Source organism: Artemia franciscana, chromosome 9 (assembly GCF_032884065.1).
Source record: "Artemia franciscana chromosome 9, ASM3288406v1, whole genome shotgun sequence".
NCBI classification, from domain to species: Eukaryota; Metazoa; Arthropoda; class Branchiopoda; order Anostraca; family Artemiidae; genus Artemia; species Artemia franciscana.
Genome location: NC_088871.1, coordinates 50,926,761 through 50,945,275, shown reverse-complemented (window position 1 = coordinate 50,945,275; position 18,515 = coordinate 50,926,761). Strand labels below are relative to the sequence as shown.

At 36.2% G+C, this 18,515-nt stretch overlaps 1 protein-coding gene across 1 annotated transcript in view; it reads right to left on the bottom strand.

Annotated features, from left to right (window-relative positions):
• Nucleotides 1–17,435, bottom strand: part of LOC136031528 (zinc finger protein on ecdysone puffs-like) — a 56,150-nt gene extending 38,715 nt beyond the window's left edge. The window contains exon 1 of the mRNA XM_065711198.1: nucleotides 17,417–17,435. The gene's annotated coding sequence lies outside the window, so the exon portion shown is untranslated. The remainder of the gene's footprint in view (nucleotides 1–17,416) is intronic.
• Nucleotides 17,436–18,515: the final 1,080 nt, after the last annotated feature.

Genomic DNA, 18,515 nt, shown 5'->3' with positions numbered 1-18,515 from the left:
ATATACACACGCTAAATAATAGAGTGTGAAATTCATTTCACCCATTTTTTTACTTTAAAACACATTTCTAATGTATTTAACAATACCAGCAATGAGCCTTCCAAACCCAGTCATTGATTCCAGCATCTACTTTGCAAAAATATTTAACTTTTTTTTATGAATCTACAACCAATAAAATCCCTGCTAGGCCTGAGAACAAAAATGAAGCAATTTTATGGTGAGTTCAGACAAATAGACAACTTACTTATATGAGGACAACTTGGTCGAGTTATGATTGAAGACTTGAGAGCCAGGACTAACTAGAATAAAGCCATGACAGGCAGTTTCATTGCGAGGTAAATCTGGCCCTTCTTTTTCAGAGATGTTAAAAAATTAATATTTTCTCCCTGTTGATGATAGTTTTTCATCCTAGGGCACAACTAGAGTTGATAGAAATACAGTAAGGGTATTTCAAATAGGCTCCGTCTTCTCTGACAGAAAGCCCTTGGACTCATCCTTTTGTGTTCTTGTGGCTTTGAAGTTGGCTGATGCTCCTCATGACATTGATTTTTATGCTTCTTTAAGGGAAAGAAAACTACTTTGGCTATTTTCAAAAGACTAAACTAATCGCTATCAGTTCTCTGGGCCATTTAAAGGCGAATAGAAATATTTCCAGCTTATTCTTTATATCTCTCTCCAAGCTCAAAACCTTAGTTTAGCCCCTGTTTGCACGTTCCAAGTCTCTAAGCCTAGTTTATTTTTTGCAATGTATGTTCCTATTTTATATAATTTGTAAACAAAGAACTTATTGAATTGGATATAAACTAATGGTTCTGGATAAGAACCATAAAATCTAGAACTTTCGTGTGCTTACTGGATTACTTTTTCGCACCCGAATTCCCCGAAAATTCTTGAATTTTAAAAGTTCCGTAGAAAAATTCGGGAAAGAAATGATTAATGGGAACCATTAGGGTGCGTTTGTATACTTGTCCGATTACTAATCTGATTAATCCAAGCGTTTTTTGAGACACATATGACGTCAGAGGTTAGTCGGATTATCCCCATAAACGCTCAGGATTACTTGTCCGTGGGCTGGCACTTTATAACCCCCAAATAAAAAGATTATAGGCCTTTTTTCGCGTCAACCAAAGGGTGCGTTTGTTTACTTGTCCAATGGGATTTTTACTAATCGAGGTTTAACCCCTAAAAGATAGCAACAAATACTTGTCTGGCCACGTGTTACTGAAAACGGCAAGATTAATTACGAATAATAACAACATTGGTCACGTGTAATTATTATTTTAATGCTATGTGAAGTTTTGACAAGGAAGAGGCTAGGACTTTGGGCCTGTTTCAAATTTTACAGGCAAATACAGCTTCAGCAATTATTTCAGAGCTGGGTAGCCTAATACAATTTGTGTGGCCAGAAGTTTAATTGTAAGATTTCAAATTGTGGTTGTCATTTGCCTTTTTAAGTCATTCCATTCAAGATGCTTTGGATATTTTTTATTGTGATAAATTGTCTTAATGCTCTGAAAAGGGAAAATTATTTCAATTGCATAGGATAGGAAAATTTTGGTAGGCTAATTAATTCAAAGTCCTAAATTAGCCAGGGAAGTGCTTTTTTTTTCACTAAAAAATCACCACGTTCTTTGAACTCCAATTATATAGCCCTGTTTTTGGCCCCCTTGATCCAGTTCCTGATTGTCATTTACATTAAATTTCACTTTTTCTGTTACCTATTTATGTTTGCACCAGTTTTACCATTGGGTAAAACTAGTACAAACAGTATTACTGGCTTTCATATAATTTGAATATACCACTTGATGCCTTTTGTAATGCTGTTTACAAATATAATAATTGCTTCTACCACAAGTTCATATTTAAGCACTTTTTGACCTCTTAAAAATGACCTATATATGGGGTCATTACAAATCTGTAATAGTTTAGAAACAAATTTGGGCTATATACTTGCACATCAGGGGGTGGGGGTAAAGTGTAGCATATATTGAATATGTAAACCAACCATTGCTTGAATTTTTTTGTGTGTGCTGTTGCACTGGTGATTTCTCTTTTCATTAAAATTTGATATGCACAAACACATTAAAAAAAAAACAGCAATGGTTAGTCTACATATATAATATATGCTATGCTTTACCCCCACCCCCCTGATGTGCAAATATATAGCCCAAATTTGTTTCTAAACTATTACAGATTTGTAATGACTCCATTAATAGGTCATTTTTAAGAGGTCAAGAGGTGAAAAAGTGCTTAAATCTGAATTTGCAGTAGAAGAAATTATTATGTTTGTAAAGAGCATATAAGAAGGCATCAAGTGGTATATTCACTTTATATGAAAGCCAGTAATACTGTTTGCACCAGTTTTACCCTTGTTTCTTGTTAATATTACTAAGGGGTCATAGTTAAGCACTAGAGAAGTCATTGTTAAATAACATGTGCTTATGTATATATAGCTTTTTGCTACTTATTCTTTTTTGGTTATATGATGCTTGATGTGGTATAAGCCAAGAGAAGGACCTGTAGACCTATAGAAGAAAACTTGTTAAAAAAAGATGATTCTTTGTAATTTACATAATAATTATAGCTTTCTACATGCAGCCCTGCTCTACTTTAGCCCCAACCCTGCTAATATGGAAATGTATAGCTGAAATTACATATTTTCTATTGATTCTGCCAATCTATCCCTCGACCCTTGTACCTGTTAATTGAGGCAACTGTGGCAAAACAAGAACTGGAAAAACAAGTAACAGGTGGCAGAAAACATTGGAAATATATAATTTGGGCTATATGTTTGCAAATTAGGCATGTTAGAGGTGAATTTCTTGTTGTTCATATTTTGATCTAAAAATAAAATGAATATACCACTTGATGCCTTTTTGTATGTTCTTTACAAATATAATAATTGCTTATTTTGCTAGTTCAAGTTTAAGCACTTTTTGACCTTACTTAACCTAACAAATTTTGGCAGTGAAAAACATACATTATTTTGTCAAAAATGACCAAAAACACATACCTTAATTGAAAATTTGGCATCAAAGAAGAAGAAATACAGCATAATATTGTAAAATTTATTAATCCAACTTAATTGTGGAAAATCAGTGCTCATAGATTATACAACATGTAAAAAATGGATTAATAATGAAACAGTAAGTTTGAGACCAATGTTTTAAGCTTTCTTATACTCAAAAACTATTTGAGTGTACTTTGGTCATTTTCAAGAGCTCAAAAACTTGTACTTGAAGCACTTATTATGTTTGTAAAAAATAAAAAAGGGCATCAAGGAGTATGTTCACTTTATTTGTAAATCAAACATATGAACAACAAAAAATTTACCAATGATTAGTATAGCTGCACAATTTTCCCCTGGGTATGTAGGCTTAGTGGAAGGTCACTTATACCTGATCATGTCCCTAATGTTTTTACTTGGTTGAAAAAAAAATCCAAAGAAAGTTCCTATTGAAAAGGAAAGAGATCAAAAGTGAGATTGAATTTGTCATAGCTTGGAGGTTTGTCCCTTCAGTCTGTTTAAAGAAAACAGATTCATAATTGAAGCTTTGTTCATTTCAATCTTAGGGATAATCTACATTTGTTACACTTAATTAAATGGTTGTAAAGGGATACTTTTATTTATTTGTCTTGTTTGTTTTCTATACAATTTTTTAATCTTTAAATTGATATACATTTCTTACAAATTAATTAGTCATATCATAGTTCCACTTGCAAGTTTTGACCTACTTTGTAACCCTGGTCTCAAAATTGCATATAAATTTATTGAAGCTAGGAAACATAGAACTCCTCTCTGTTTAAAAGAAAATGGATGGGCATAGGTAGGTTTTAATACACTAAAGTCCTAGGGCCATGGAAATTAAAAAAAAAAACAATGAAGATTAACTTTAAAATTCTGGACATGACATAAATATGACATTCACAAAGAAAAACCATTCACAAAATTTTACTTTTGTGCTCAGTTGCCAACCTGAGCAATTGCCCTAAATTTTTAAACCTTGCAAAACATTCACCAGCCAATTCTTATGACCTACACTGTTGTCTGTACATCAAAAATTCATGGAAAAGGAAGGACCACCTTACTGACATTTCTTCCTTTGTACTTATATTTAATGGGTTTAAAAGAAAGCTCCTATGGCTAAGTCAGAAGCCTAGTAAAGGACCAGGTAATCCTTTAGACAGGAAGTGCAATAGGAAGCTAGGGGCCAGTCATCCTATGCTTTTGCATGTCCTTCCTGCTTACTGACCCCAGATTTCTCTAGGTAACCTGTTAAGTTTGGGCCAATTCTGGCTGAACTTACAGAGTTACATCACTGACCTTCGTCCCAAACCAAATAAACTGCTAATGCCAGAAATTAAACCTGTGCCCTTTGGATAAAGGATTCTCAACCTAGAGTGCCAGCCACTTAGGAAGGAATACAAATGTCACCAGAGAACAAAAATTATTTGGAAAAAAGAAAATATTGAAAAAAAAAAATAACTCAAGTCATAGTTGCTCATTGCTGTCCCACAAACAATATGTATTTCATTAAGACAAATAAATTTTTAAACAGGTATCAACAAAACTCCATCAGGGATTGTATTTACTTAAGGTACAATCAGCAATATTAATGCTTAGTTTTGTGATATTCTGGTTTTGAAATAACAAAAAAAGAGAAATTATATGTTCTACTTGTTTTCCACAACCCCATTTGAGAAAAATCATTTGTAACAACAATATACCCATGGTTGGCTCAGAATCTCTCTAAAATTCTTTAAACAGAAGGAATTTAAAAAAAATTATACTCATCAGCAAGAAAAATATTAACATAACTCTCTAAACTTGGCACTTTTTAAGACAATTTTTAGCAAAGGAAATGCAAAACTTTAATGGTGTCCTATGTCATCTAAAAAAAAAAAACATTAAAATGTGTCAAATGAATTTTGATGTAAGATGCCTCTAATACTTTCAGTTGAATCTGTGAAATGAAGGGCCAGGTATTCCTTTACATTTTATACAATATATAAAAAGAAAAACAGTTCAAATTTTTTCACAAAAGAAGAAGCTTGATGTAAAAAAATAAATATATTTTTAACAGAAAGCAACTGACATCAATGAAATCAAATAAAACAAAAATTCATAGAGAATAAATAATATAAGCCATATATTTAACCTATAATGAGGTGGCAGAAAAGATTATTTTTAGAATTAGAAAAAAACAGTGTTATGGCTTAAAGTTCTGCTCAATCAACAGGAGTTGTCTAAGGCCAGAGAAAAAGAAACTGATAACCAAAAAAATGAGGCACCCAAAAATTTCAGGACCCTTTAGAGGGAAAAGAAGTAGAAGTAGGTACTTCAAAATACCTTCCTGGGAAATACTTTAGCCTGTAGACACATCCCTGAAAGTTTCATTTTCCTAGCCTAACCTCTTTCAAAGATAGCCAAAAGTAGCTAAAGTAAAATTTTACCCCTACTGTATCTTAAAAATCCAGTTTAAATAGCAGTCTCAACAAATATAGACTATATAAAAGGCTATAGGTATTGGCCTAATCATTCTAAATTTTTTCCAACTAATAATTATAGGATGGTTTAGAAACTAGGCCTGTTTGATATAATAACATTTGACTAACTCACCAATGTGATAGCTGCCTCCCTAAGAATCAACCTTTTTAATAACAAAAAAACTTTTCTTCTGACTCCTTATGAAGCTTAGCCTATGCAAGACAGGCCTAGAACACCAAAAACCCTTTAGATACTAAGGAATATGCATAATATTACTTACAGGTCACTGAAAAGCTAAGATTATTTCTATTATGTACAGTTTCCTTGTCTTTTCTCTAGACTTAACGTTTTCACATGTTTATCCATTTAAAAAAATATATAGCATTGACGTCACAATCCTCAAATAATCTTTTTATTTGGGGGTTATAAAGTGCCAGCCCACGGACAAGTAATCTTGAGCGTTTGTGGGGATAATCCGACTAACCTCTGACGTCATATGTGTCTAAAGAAACGCTTGGATTAATCAGATTAATAATCGGACAAGTAAAGAAACGCACCCAAAGAGACTGTTTGAGCTCAACCACTCGGTGTGGTTGAGCTCAACCGCTGTTTTTGCGTGAAACAGTGACAAACCAGGTTGTCATGAAAAGTGATTTTGCGTGAAACAATTGACTGGTTGAACTCTAATTTAACCAGAACTGTCATTGTTTTTAACCGTAGGGTTCTATCATTCATAATTGTTGGTTGACCTTTTCAGGCGTAGATTTCGAAAAGAAGAATTCGTTGGCTATAAATAAGTCTATATAAAATAAGAATTATAAGCTGACAAATAGAATTCTAGCCACGCAAAAGTAAGGTTTAATTTTGTTTTTTTTCGTATTAGGGCTATTTGGATAAATGTTGGGTTATATCCTGCAATTTGATTCACATAGGCCTTAATACAGGAAGTCAAGAGTTTGAATATGCTTTTGAAAACTTATGTAGATACTTGGAAATCTTTGTTTCATCCTTTTGATGCCCTGGACTTGACCTTAGCTTGGTAATTTGGCTTCAGAGATAAAACCTTGATGAAGCAAGACCCTAGTGGTTATAAAGCATTGTTAATCCAATTACTATTCTTACTAGATGCTTCAAGATATGTTGCATCTTTGTCAGAACTCTTTACATTTCAGCCTTACCCTATAAGGCCATGGATAAATTTTCAGGTCAAACTCTAGTTTGGCTACTGTTTGCTATCTTAGAAATGGGTTAAGTCAGGAAAATAGAACTTCCAGTAATGAATCCAAAGCAAAAAATACGTAAAATTCTAGTTTAGCTAATTTTCATTATCTTGGAAAGGGAATAGGTTACAAGAATGAAACTCAGTAATTAATCCAGGGTCAAAAACACTCTGGGAAGGTACTGCCAGGCTTCTATGTCAACCCTTTTCTGATTTCTAAGTCTTAGATAATTGCTTACTCAAAAGGTCTATACCTATACTATTGAAATTTTGACAAAACAAGATTTACCTTAATTTTTAATTATCAGTTTCTTTTACTCTGGCTTTAGCTCTTAAAATGCAATTCCTTTTATTTGAGTAGCATTTTAAGCCATATCAATATTTTTTTTTCAAAATTTAGGAAATGTCTGCATATCTTTAAAACCTTATAAAGTGGATTGAGGAAAGCTGTGAAACAGTTTCTTTGTACTCCATGTAAGCAGACCTTCCCAGAACATACTTTAGCCTTTAGACCCATCTGTAGTGTTTGCGTTGGATTGCCTTAAGTCTATTTATTCAAAACCCAAGCACCTATAAAAAATAACAACAATAAGCTGGGGGTAAATAAACAATGAGCACACTAAGCAATTGTAAGCAAGCACAATAAGCTGGGGGTAAATAAACAATGCGCACACTAAGCAATTGTAAGCAAGCATTACTGCATCTTCCTTCTTCTTTTGAAGATAGTGCTTGCGAGGTCACATGTCGGGTCGCGTTGGGGGCTTTATGACACGCCCACTTCTGGTGCGTCGTGGTGTGCAGTTGGTGGTCGCCGGCCGCGAGTATATGGTGTCCCTGACAGGTGATGTGTCTACCGCGGTTGGCCCTACTGAGGTAGGCTCAGCTGAGGTAGGCTTTGCTGATGTAAGTTCCGCCGGGGACGATCCGGTGACTTTCGAAGGGGTTGGTAGAGCTGGGGTTTTCTCACTTTCGCTGGTGAAGTTTTTTGTTATCTGCTCACTTTCAATGTGGGGTGTTTGGGGATCATCGGCACTGTGGCTGGCCATGCCAGTAGAGTATGGGTGGCGGTGCGGGGTTGGTTGTCTGGATAAGTGAATCCTGTTCCTTCTTAGTCTTGAGCCATCAGTTGTTTCGACAATGTAGGACCGCGGGTTGCAATGGCGTGCGGTTATGTTTCCCTTGGTCCATGTGTCATTCGGTTTTCGTTGGACGAAAACAGAGTCTCCAACCTCAAGTTCGGGAAGGGGCTTCGCAGATTTGTCATGATGGGATTTCTGGCGTCTCTGCATGACGTTTCGACTATGGAGGAAATCCGACTTGGAGACGACCTTTGGTTTCAGGTGTTGGTACGTAGAGGGTAGGGAGGATCTAAGCTGTCGACTCTGTAGAAGCTGTGCGGGTGAGGCGAGGTTGTCTACCGGACTGTTGCGGTACTCTAGGAGAGCTATGTATGGGTCGTTACCGCTATCCTTTGATTTTGACAGGATTCTTTTACATGTTTGCACGGATTTCTCGACGAGTCCATTTGCCTTGGGATATATTGGGCTTGAGGTCTTGAGTTCAATTCCCCAAGTTTGAGCAAATTCGTTGAATTTGTGCGAGAAGAGTTGAGCGCCGTTGTCGGATGTCATCTGCTGTGGGATCCCGAAGCGTGCGAAGTGAGTCTTGAGTTTGCCAATGATCGTTTCTGATGTTTGGTTCTGAAGTCGATCGAATTCGAAATAACGGCTGTAGTAGTCAACCGTGATAAGGAATTGGGCTTTTCCCATTCGAATAAGTCTATTGCTACATGTTGCCATGGTAGTGATGGTATTTCTGTGTTGATGAGTGGTTCTCTCTGGTTGTTCAGGGCATGGCAGGCACATATTTCGCATTGTCTGACGAAGGATTCGATGTCGGAATTCATGCCTGGCCAGTATACCAGCATCCTCGGGCGTTGCTTTGTTTTTTCAACGCCGAGATGTGCTGCGTGTAGCTGGGTAAGAGTTTCTCGTCTGAGGACCTGGGGTATGATTATTCTCTGGCCTTTGAAAACTATCCCGTCGACTTCTGCCAGCTCACTCCTTATGTTCCAGAATGCTGATGCTTCAACGGGACATGTTTTTCGAGTCGATGGCCAACCATGCTGTATGACAGACTGAAGAGTACTGAGTTGTTTATCATGTTCGGTCAGTTGACGGATTTTCCTGAGTTTGCTGTCGCTTACGGGCAGTGTCTTCATTACTGAGTGAACATAAGCTTCGATGTCTCTTTGCATCTGGAGGTCGGTGTTTGGGAGGTGTAGTCGCGAAAGCGCGTCAGCTACGGGTATGTCGGAACCTGGGCTGTAGATGACTTCCAAGTCATATGGCAGAGTTTGGATCATCATTCTCTGCAGCCGTGTGGGCGCTTGGTGTAGAGGTTTTGACAGGATGGTTTCCAGTGGTCTATGGTCGCTGGTGACCGTTACCTTTCGCCCGTAGATGTAATGATGGAAATGTTTCAATCCATACACTATTGCGTACATTTCTTTTTCGAGTTGCGAGTAGTTTTGTTCAGTCTTGCTGAGAGCTCTGGATGCGTAGCCACAAATGTTTCCATTGGTTGAGATCTCTGCCCCTAGTCCGTGCTTCGATGCGTCGACTTTCAAGTCAACTGTGCGGCTGCTGTGGTCAAAGAAGGCTAGATTGTCAGTGATTGATCGCTTGATGGCACTGAAGCATTCTTCGTGATGTGGTTTCCACTCGAACTGTACTTCTTGTATGAGGTCTCTTAGGGTCTTGTTTCTGGATGAGAGACTGGGGATGTATCGGGATAGGAAGTTGAGCATGCCCAAAAGGGTTTGGAGTTCTTCCTTGGTTGTTGGACTTGGCATTTTTTCGATGGCGTTGAGTTTTTCGGGGTCTGGTTTGATTCCTTCTTTGCTGATGATGTGACCGAAGTATTTTACTTGTTCCATTCCGAATGTGCATTTTTCCTTATTGAATCTCACTCCTTTCTCCCTGGCGCGCTTAAGGACTGCACGGAGCCTATTGTCGTGCTCTTCTTGGCTTTTCCCGTATACAAGGATGTCGTCGATGAGGATGCGGATGCCTTCCAACCCTTCAAATATCTCATCCATTTGACGCTGAAATTCATCCTGTGCTGACACAAGACCAAATGGGTATCTTTTCCATCTGTATCTTCCGAAAACGGTGCTAAACGTTGTGTAGAATGATGACCGTTCGGTTAGCGGCAGTATCCAGTAGCCCGACCGGACGTCGAGCTTGCTTACAGTTGATATGCCGTGTAAGTCCTCTGTTGCATCTTCAAACGTGGGGATTGGGTAATGCGGTCGTCGGATTGCTTTGTTTAGATCCACGGGGTCTATACATAGGCGGACGCTCCCGTCCTTCTTTTCGACCATGACCATGGCGTTTACCCAGTCAGTTGGCTCGCTGACTTTTCCAATTATGTTTAGGGCTTCTAGTCTGTCAAGCTCGTCCTTAAGTTTCTGTTTCATTGCTAAAGGTACTTTTCTCGCAGGGTAAACCGTAGGGACAGCATTTTCTTTTAGGTGGATCTCGCATTTGTTTTCCAGGTTTCCAATTCCTTCAAAAATGTCCTTGTACTCCTTTACCAATTTGGAGTAAGCACTAGTCGTCCCGCCTTCTTTTTGGATGTTTAATATCAGCTTGATCAGCTCAAGATCTTTGCAGGTTTTTAGACCCACGATTGGAGTTGTGTTGGACCTGACTATATAGAATGCATGTGATTGTGTCTTTCCATCTTTGTATCGGCAGGTCAGGTGACTGATTCCCGCATAGGGGATAGCTGATCCACAGTAGCTTGTCAGTTTGTGGCTGCCTTTTATCAGGCTGGGTTTTATTGGCAATTTATTGTAATACTGGACTGGTAGCACGTTCACCTGTGCTCCTGTGTCGATTTTGAATTTTATACACATTTGCCCCTCAATGGATAATTCGGCAAATGCTTCATCTTCTCTAGTGCTGTTCTGTATTGTGTACAGGAACACTTCGTCTGTGTCGTCTGCTGTTTCAGATAATGCTTCACCGTCCTCCACAGTATGTACAGCTTTCTTTTCTGCACTTCTGCAAACCTTTGCAAAGTGGTTTGGCTTCCTGCATTTTGAGCAAGTCTTCCCCTTCGCTGGGCAAATATGGTTCTGTGAGTATGTTCCCCCGCAGAAGTAGCATTCTGGTTTCTTGGACTTGGGGTGTGGCCGACTTTTGGCAATGGAATCGATTTCCTGCTTGATTTCTCTGCCTTCAAAGGTTTTCAGCTGTGCTTGGGTTGTTTCGAATGCTCTACAAATGGTTACTGTTTGGTTCAGGGATAGGGTGTCTCCTACCGAGAGGAGTTTCTCACGTATTTTGGGATTGGCCACTCCTCCCACTATTCTGTCTCTTAGCATTTCGTCTTTGTCTGTGTAACCGCATGGTTTTACTAGGATTTTCAAATCGGTAATGTATTTGTCTATGCTCTCCTGCTTTTGGTCATGCTTTTGGAAGATGTATCGTGAGAAAACTTGATTTCTCTTTGGGGCTGCATATTCTCTGAATTTTGTGAGGTATGTATCAACGTCTTCTTTTTCAGCCTCGATTAGGTCAAATGTGCTGAAGATTTCTCTCCCTTGTTCACCTGCCCAGATGAGAAGATATGCACATTGCTGTTTTGCTGTCTTTCCGGCAAGTGGTCCAATGAACATTAACTTAGCATGGTTTTCAAATTTAGTCCATTCGGATTCTAGATTATCTGAGCTCCAGTTGATTCTAGGCGTTTCTGCATCCATCCCACTTCTGACACCATGTAGTGTTTGCGTTGGATTGCCTTAAGTCTATTTATTCAAAACCCAAGCACCTATAAAAAATAACAACAATAAGCTGGGGGTAAATAAACAATGAGCACACTAAGCAATTGTAAGCAAGCACAATAAGCTGGGGGTAAATAAACAATGCGCACACTAAGCAATTGTAAGCAAGCATTACTGCACCATCCCTGAAAGTTTTTTTTTTCAATCTCACCCCCTGGTGCTCTTTTACACATTGTATAAATTGTGAAGAAATGCCTGCCCCCTTGCTAAAAGTCTTAGAAGTATCTTATATCAAAATACACCTGATACAGTTTAATTTTTTAGAGATGACACAGAATAGCATTAAAGCTGAGTATTTGCTTTGCAAGAAATGTGTCCCTTCTGTTGTAAAGCATTTTGGATAGACACTAATCTAACCATGGACATATTGCTGTTGCAAATGGTTTTGCTTAAAATGGTTTGGAAAAGAAATAACAAATGTAAATTTGCTTTTTTATCATTATTTAAGACTAGAATATCACAAAGCTATGCAATCACATTGCTTGTTGTATCTTAAGTAAATACAATCCCTGATGGAGTTTTGTTGATACCTGTCTTAGAATTAATTTGTCTAAATAAAAAATATTGTTTATGGGACAGTAGAGAAAAGCAACAACCATGAATTGAGTTTTTTTCAATATTTCTTTTTTCAAATAATAGTTCTCTGGTCACATTTGTGTTCCTTGCTAATTTGTTGGCACTCTGGTTTGGGAATCCTTTGTCCAAGGGGTACAGGTTTAATTCCTGGCATTGCTAGTGTATTTGGTTTTTACCAGCTAAGTATTCACCATGCTAGTTTGCATCTTAAGTAAAGCAATCCCTGCTGGAGCTTTGTTGACACCTGCCTTACAATAACTTGTCTAAGTAAAATACAATGTGTATTAAAGATTAGTGAAAATGGCTGTAAATCCATCTTGTTTTTTTTCAATATTTTTTTTTAATAGTTGTTCTACTCTGGTTGTAATAATGTTCTTGGCTAAGTGGAAAGCACTCTTAGTAAGAAATCCTTTGTCCATGGGGTACAGGTTTGATTCCTAGTATTGCCTGTTTATTTGTTTTAAATGGGGGTCAGTGATGTTAGACAGATCTAAACCAGCTCTAAATAGGCAAATGGAGAAATATGCAAAAGGTAAGCAGGGAGGGTGTACAAAAGCACAAGATTTCTGGCCCCCAGCCCTTAATTGCAATTCTTGGCCAAAGGGTCACAAAGTGGAAATTAGCACTGCCAGTTTAGACCTTGATGTGTCAGTGCTGCCATACTTACTTACTTGCATATTGGTGTTGAGTTTGACCACATTTTATCTTCATTACTATCTAAAATCATTTAGACATTCAGCAAACTGTCTCAAACCACAATTAGTATTGAATAGTTTTTGGGCCTTACTGACTTTCCCTTTATAGCAAAGGTTTATTGTTGTGTATAATGTAGATATTTTAAAGTAATCAATCATTAAAAAGTCCCTTTTAGTTTTATCAAGTTTTTGAGTAATAAACCTTTTTAATTACCTTAAAATATTTATTCAGGTCCTTTACTATTGGCTGCCCTTTATATTACAATAATGATTGAAATATATTGTGGCAACTAAAAATTTGGATAATCCAACCTATTTTACCATCTTAAGGTTGTTTACAAAGGTGTATGAAATATTTAAGTACTGACTTAGCTACAGAAAACCTCTAGATATAATAAAATGTAAGCAAGATGGCTCTTACTTTGACCATATCTATGGAAGCACTAATGAGAGTGGGTTATTTGATGCATTTGTAGGATTGATTGAGATGAGAAATGAAGTGTAGGCTTGATGAGAGATGGCTGGTGAATGTGATGAGGGATGAATGTTTTGCAAGATTTTAAAATTTTGGACAATGTCTCATGTTGACAGTAGAGTGCAGAAGTAAAATTTGGTAATTTTTTTTCTTTGTTTCTGTTATGTTAGACAATATTGAATATTCTAAAGTGAAGTTTCTTTTTTGTTTGGAATTGTGATGGCCCTAGGGCTTTAGTGCAATACAAATTACTAATGTTTATTCACTTTCTTTAAACAAACACAAGGTCTATGTCTCCTAGCTTTAACAAAGTCAAATGTAATTTTAAGACCAGGGATTTCAAAGTAGGTCAAATGAACTTCTGGTAAAAATGAGCAATTTATGAAACATCTAGATTAAAAAAAAAGTCTTTTAGACAACAAAGAAGACAATTGAATAAAGAAAAGTACCTTATATCATAATTGTTGTGCACCCTTAAGATAGAAATGAACAAAGCTTCAATTAAGATTCTGTTTTGTTTAAACAGACAGAAGGGACAAACCTCCAAGCTTTGACAAATACAATCTCACTTTGTGGCTCCTATCTTTTCAAAGGGGACTTTCTTTGGATTTTTTCTATCCAACTAAAACTGAAAAGGACAGCATGATATACAAGTGACTTTCCAATTACCCTACATAGCAAGAGAAAATCATTAAGTTAGGCTATGCTTTATCTGAATCCCCCTCCCAATGTGCAGAAATATGGCTCAAATTTCATATTTTCAATGCATTTAACATCCTGTCACCTGTTTTTCTAGTTATTGTTTGTCACATTTGTTTAATTTACAGCTACATGGGGTGAAGTTAGAGAGACAGATTGACAAAACAAATGGAAAATAGGAAATTTCAGCAATACATTTTTATATTGGGAGGACTGAGGGGTAAAGTAGAGCAAAGTTGAATATAAAATGTGTTACCAGCTATTATTCTAAAAATTATGAAGCATGAATGTTTTTTTTATTATGTTTCTTTCTCTTCAGGTCCTTCTCTAGGGCTTTACCAAATCAAACATTCTATGCCCAGAAAAATTAGCAACAAGGTATAGTCTATATACAAAGGCTTATGTTATTTAACTATGAATATGGAATTTATATGGCAATCAGGAACTGGATACAGGCTAAAGCAAGTAAAAAAGAAAGAAAAGACTTTTAATAGATTACTCTTCAGATAATTGCCTATGATACATAATTTAAATATTTACCCCTGTACAGTAGGGCGTTAAAACAATCTATCACAATGTAAGATACAGTATATTTAGATATGATGCTGATTTACAAATTCCAGGATTCTTTGTTGTAGTTTTCATAATTTTGTTGATAAAGTTTTATATATTCATCATATTTTATTTTATGTCATTAACATTAGCCAAACTAAACTTCTCAATAGAACTTGAATGTGGTGGCTATAATGCACAAGTACTGCAAAAATCTTACAACACATTATGTGTTATGGTAACTGTTCAGTGAGAAAAAAACTATTTGCCTAGTTTAGCTTAATTTGTTATATTTTTGTGCTTATCAGAAATATTTTGTTAATTTTAGGCAGCTGTCCCCCCTCAAAAAATTCTTAAACATTTGCTGGTTTATACTTAACTAGTATTCTACTGAAAACAAAAATTAATATATATATTTTGTATTGAAGAAATATAAAGTCCTTTGGATTTTTTTTTATTAAGATTAAGCAGTTTGCTACTTTCTTTTGTTAGGCTAAGCCTGTAATAGTGCTTTATTGTGAAGAGCCAAAATTTGTAGGGATTGCAAAGGCTAGCCTGAACAATATGTTATTACAAATTATTAGGTTAAACTTCTGTTTGGTAAAATTCTATTTTAGATAAATTTGTGTTATCTTGAAAAAGGTTTAGGTTAGGAAAATGAGGAAACTTTCAGGATATACAATTCCCTATATTTAAATACGAAACACTGATATGGCTTAAAATTCTACTCAAATAACAAGAATTGCATTTTCAGAGCTAAAACCAGAGAAACAGAAACTGCTAGCTGAAAATTAAGGTAAGATGTTGTTTTACCAAAATTTTAATAGTTACAGACCAGTCCAATACGCAAAATTCCAAGATTTAAAAACAGAAGAGGGTTATCACATAAGCTTAGCAATAGCTTCTCAGAGTATGTTTTTAGCTATGGATTAATCACTGAAAGTTGCATTCACCTAACATAACCCCAATCAAAGATAGCAAAAAGTAGCTAAACTGGAATTTGACTGGAAATTTAATCTATAGCCTGGTAGGCTAGTAGAATTCCAAATCAAAACAAAAAGAAGTCAAACTAGAATTTTATCCTCTGTTTAGGGTAGCTCAACAAAGCTAAAGTCTTATCATTTAGGACTTTTTTATAGATAATTTTGCTTTTACAGTATGAATACAACATTTTCCAATATATTACCTGAACAATTTAACCCAAGATTCCACTAATTCTGACCCTCCCTATCTCTTCAAATATACCAGAGAGTATGCTAGATCATTTTTCAATTCTCTCTGACCTCAAACTAATGTGAAATATGTCAAATCCGGAGGAAATTAAGCCAGTGCTAAATCATTTAATTATAATAGAATGACACTCTTAACACTATACGGATGTTTTATGTTTGAAATTTTTTGCCCAAACCGACAAGTAAAAAGTGTTTTCGCGAACCAGTTTTGTTTGAGCTCAACCATATGTAATTTTTTCCGTTTTTGCGTTAAACATACAAGCTGGTTAAACCAAAGCTGTCATTGGTTAAACCAGCTGGTTGACGCGAAAAAAGGCCTTATTTAAGGAATGTGACGTCAATGCTATATATTTTTTTAAATGGATAAACATGTGAAATCGTTAAATCTAGAGAAAAGACAAGGAAACTGTAAATAATAGAAATAATCTTAGCTTTTCAGTGACCTGTAAGTAATATTATGCATATTCCTTAGTATCTAAAGGGTTTTTGGTGTTCTAGGCCTGTCTTGCATAGGCTAAGCTTCATAAGGAGTCAGAAGAAAAGTTTTTTTGTTATTAAAAAGGTTGATTCTTAGGGAGGCAGCTATCACACTGGTGAGCTAGTCAAATGTTATTATATCAAACAGGCCTAGTTTCTAAACCATCCTATAATTTTTAGTTGAAAAAAATTTAGAATGATTAGGCCAATACCTATAGCCTTTTATATAGTCTATATTTGTTGAGATCGCTATTTAAACTGGATTTTTAAGATAAAGTAGGGGTAAAATTTTACTTTAGCAACTTTTGGCTATCTTTGAAAGAGGTTAGGTTAGGAAAATGAAACTTTCAGGGATGTGTCTGCAGGCTAAAGTATGTCCCAGGAAGGTATTTTGAAGTACCTACTTCTACTTCTTTTCCCTCTAAAGGGTCCTGAAATTTTTGGGTGCCTTATTTTTTGGTTATCAGTTTCTTTTTCTCTGGCCTTAGTTCTTAATTATTCTGGCCTTAGACAACTCCTGTTGATTGAGCAGAACTTTAAGCCATAACACTGGTTTTTTTCTAATTCTAGAAATAATCTTTTATGCCACCTCATTATAGGTTAAATATATGGCTTATATTATTTATTCCCCATGAATTTTTGTTTTATTTGATTTCATTGATGTCAGTTGCTTTCTGTTAAAAATACATTTATTTTTTTACATCAAGCTTCTTCTTTTGTGAAAAAATTTGAACTGTTTTTCTTTTTATATATTGTATAAAATGTAAAGGAATACATTTTATGCAACAAAATGCAAGGTACTGCACTTAGGGCACAATAACCCCCACCATCCCTACCATATAGGGTGTGATCAGTTGGAAGCAGTTGCTGAGGAAAGAGACTTAGGCATCATTGTGGACAAAGATTTAAAATTCCACAGCCACACTCAGGCTCAGGTTGCAAAAGCTAATCGAGCTCTTGGACTCATTAAGCGCTCTTTTGTAACCAGAAAGTCATGTGTGGTTATAAAACTTTATAAATCCCTTGTCTGTCCCCACCTTGAGTTTGGCTTGACTTTGGCCTTTCCCCAAAATAAAATGGACACAAGAGCCCTTGAAAGTGTCCAAAGGAGAGCAACCAAACTGGTCTGTGGCTTAAATAATGTCCCTTACCAGGATTGCCTAGGATCTCTGAGACTTCTAACCCTCACCTATTGAAGATATAGAGGAGATGTGATCATGGCACGCAAAATTTTCAAATCCGGTTGACTGAACCAGATCTTCACCCCCTCTTTGGCTAACAATTCAAGAGGTCACAGTCTTAAGCTTCACCTGCATGGATGTCAAAGAAGGGAACGACATGGTTTCTTTTCCATTCGGGTGGTCCCCCTCTGGAATAGCCTATCCAAGTCTACCATCCAAGCTGAGACTCCCCACTCCTTCAAGGCTGGAGTCGACAGGGACTGGGAGAGGGCCGAGTGGAGGCTGGACTGTGAAGCTAAGCCAACATAATTACATCACTCACCACCAGCAAGAACTACAGGAGGATCTACCACCTTATCTTGCTGGCAAATGCGATTTAAGGTAATTTAAGGTAATACCTGGCCCTTTCTTTCACAGATTCAACTGAAAGTATTTGAGGCATCTTCCATCAAAATTCATTTGACACATTTTAATGGTTTTTTTTTAGATGACATAGTACACCATTAAAGTTTTGCATTTGCTTTGCTAAAAATTGTCTTAAAAAGTGCCAAGTTTAGAGAGTTATGTTAATATTTTTCTTGCTGATGAGTTAAATTGTTTTTAAAATTCCTTCTGTTTAAAGCATTTTAGAGAGATTCTGAGCCAACCATGGGTATATTGTTGTTACAAATGATTTTTCTCAAATGGGCTTGTGGAAAACAAGTAGAACATATAATTTCTCTTTTTTTATTATTTCAAGACCAGAATATCACAAAACTAAGCATTAATATTGCTGATTGTACCTTAAGTAAATACAATCCCTGATGGAGTTTTGTTGATACCTGTTTAAAAATTTATTTGTCTTAATGAAATACATATTGTTTGTGGGACAGCAATGAGCAACTATGACTTGAGTTGTTTTTTTTTCAATATTTTCTTTTTTCCAAATAATTTTTATTCTCTGGTGACATTTGTGTTCCTTCCTAAGTGGCTGGCACTCTAGGTTGAGAATCCTTTATCCAAAGGGCACAGGTTTAATTTCTGGCATTAGCAGTTTATTTGGTTTGGGAAGAAGGTCAGTGATGTAACT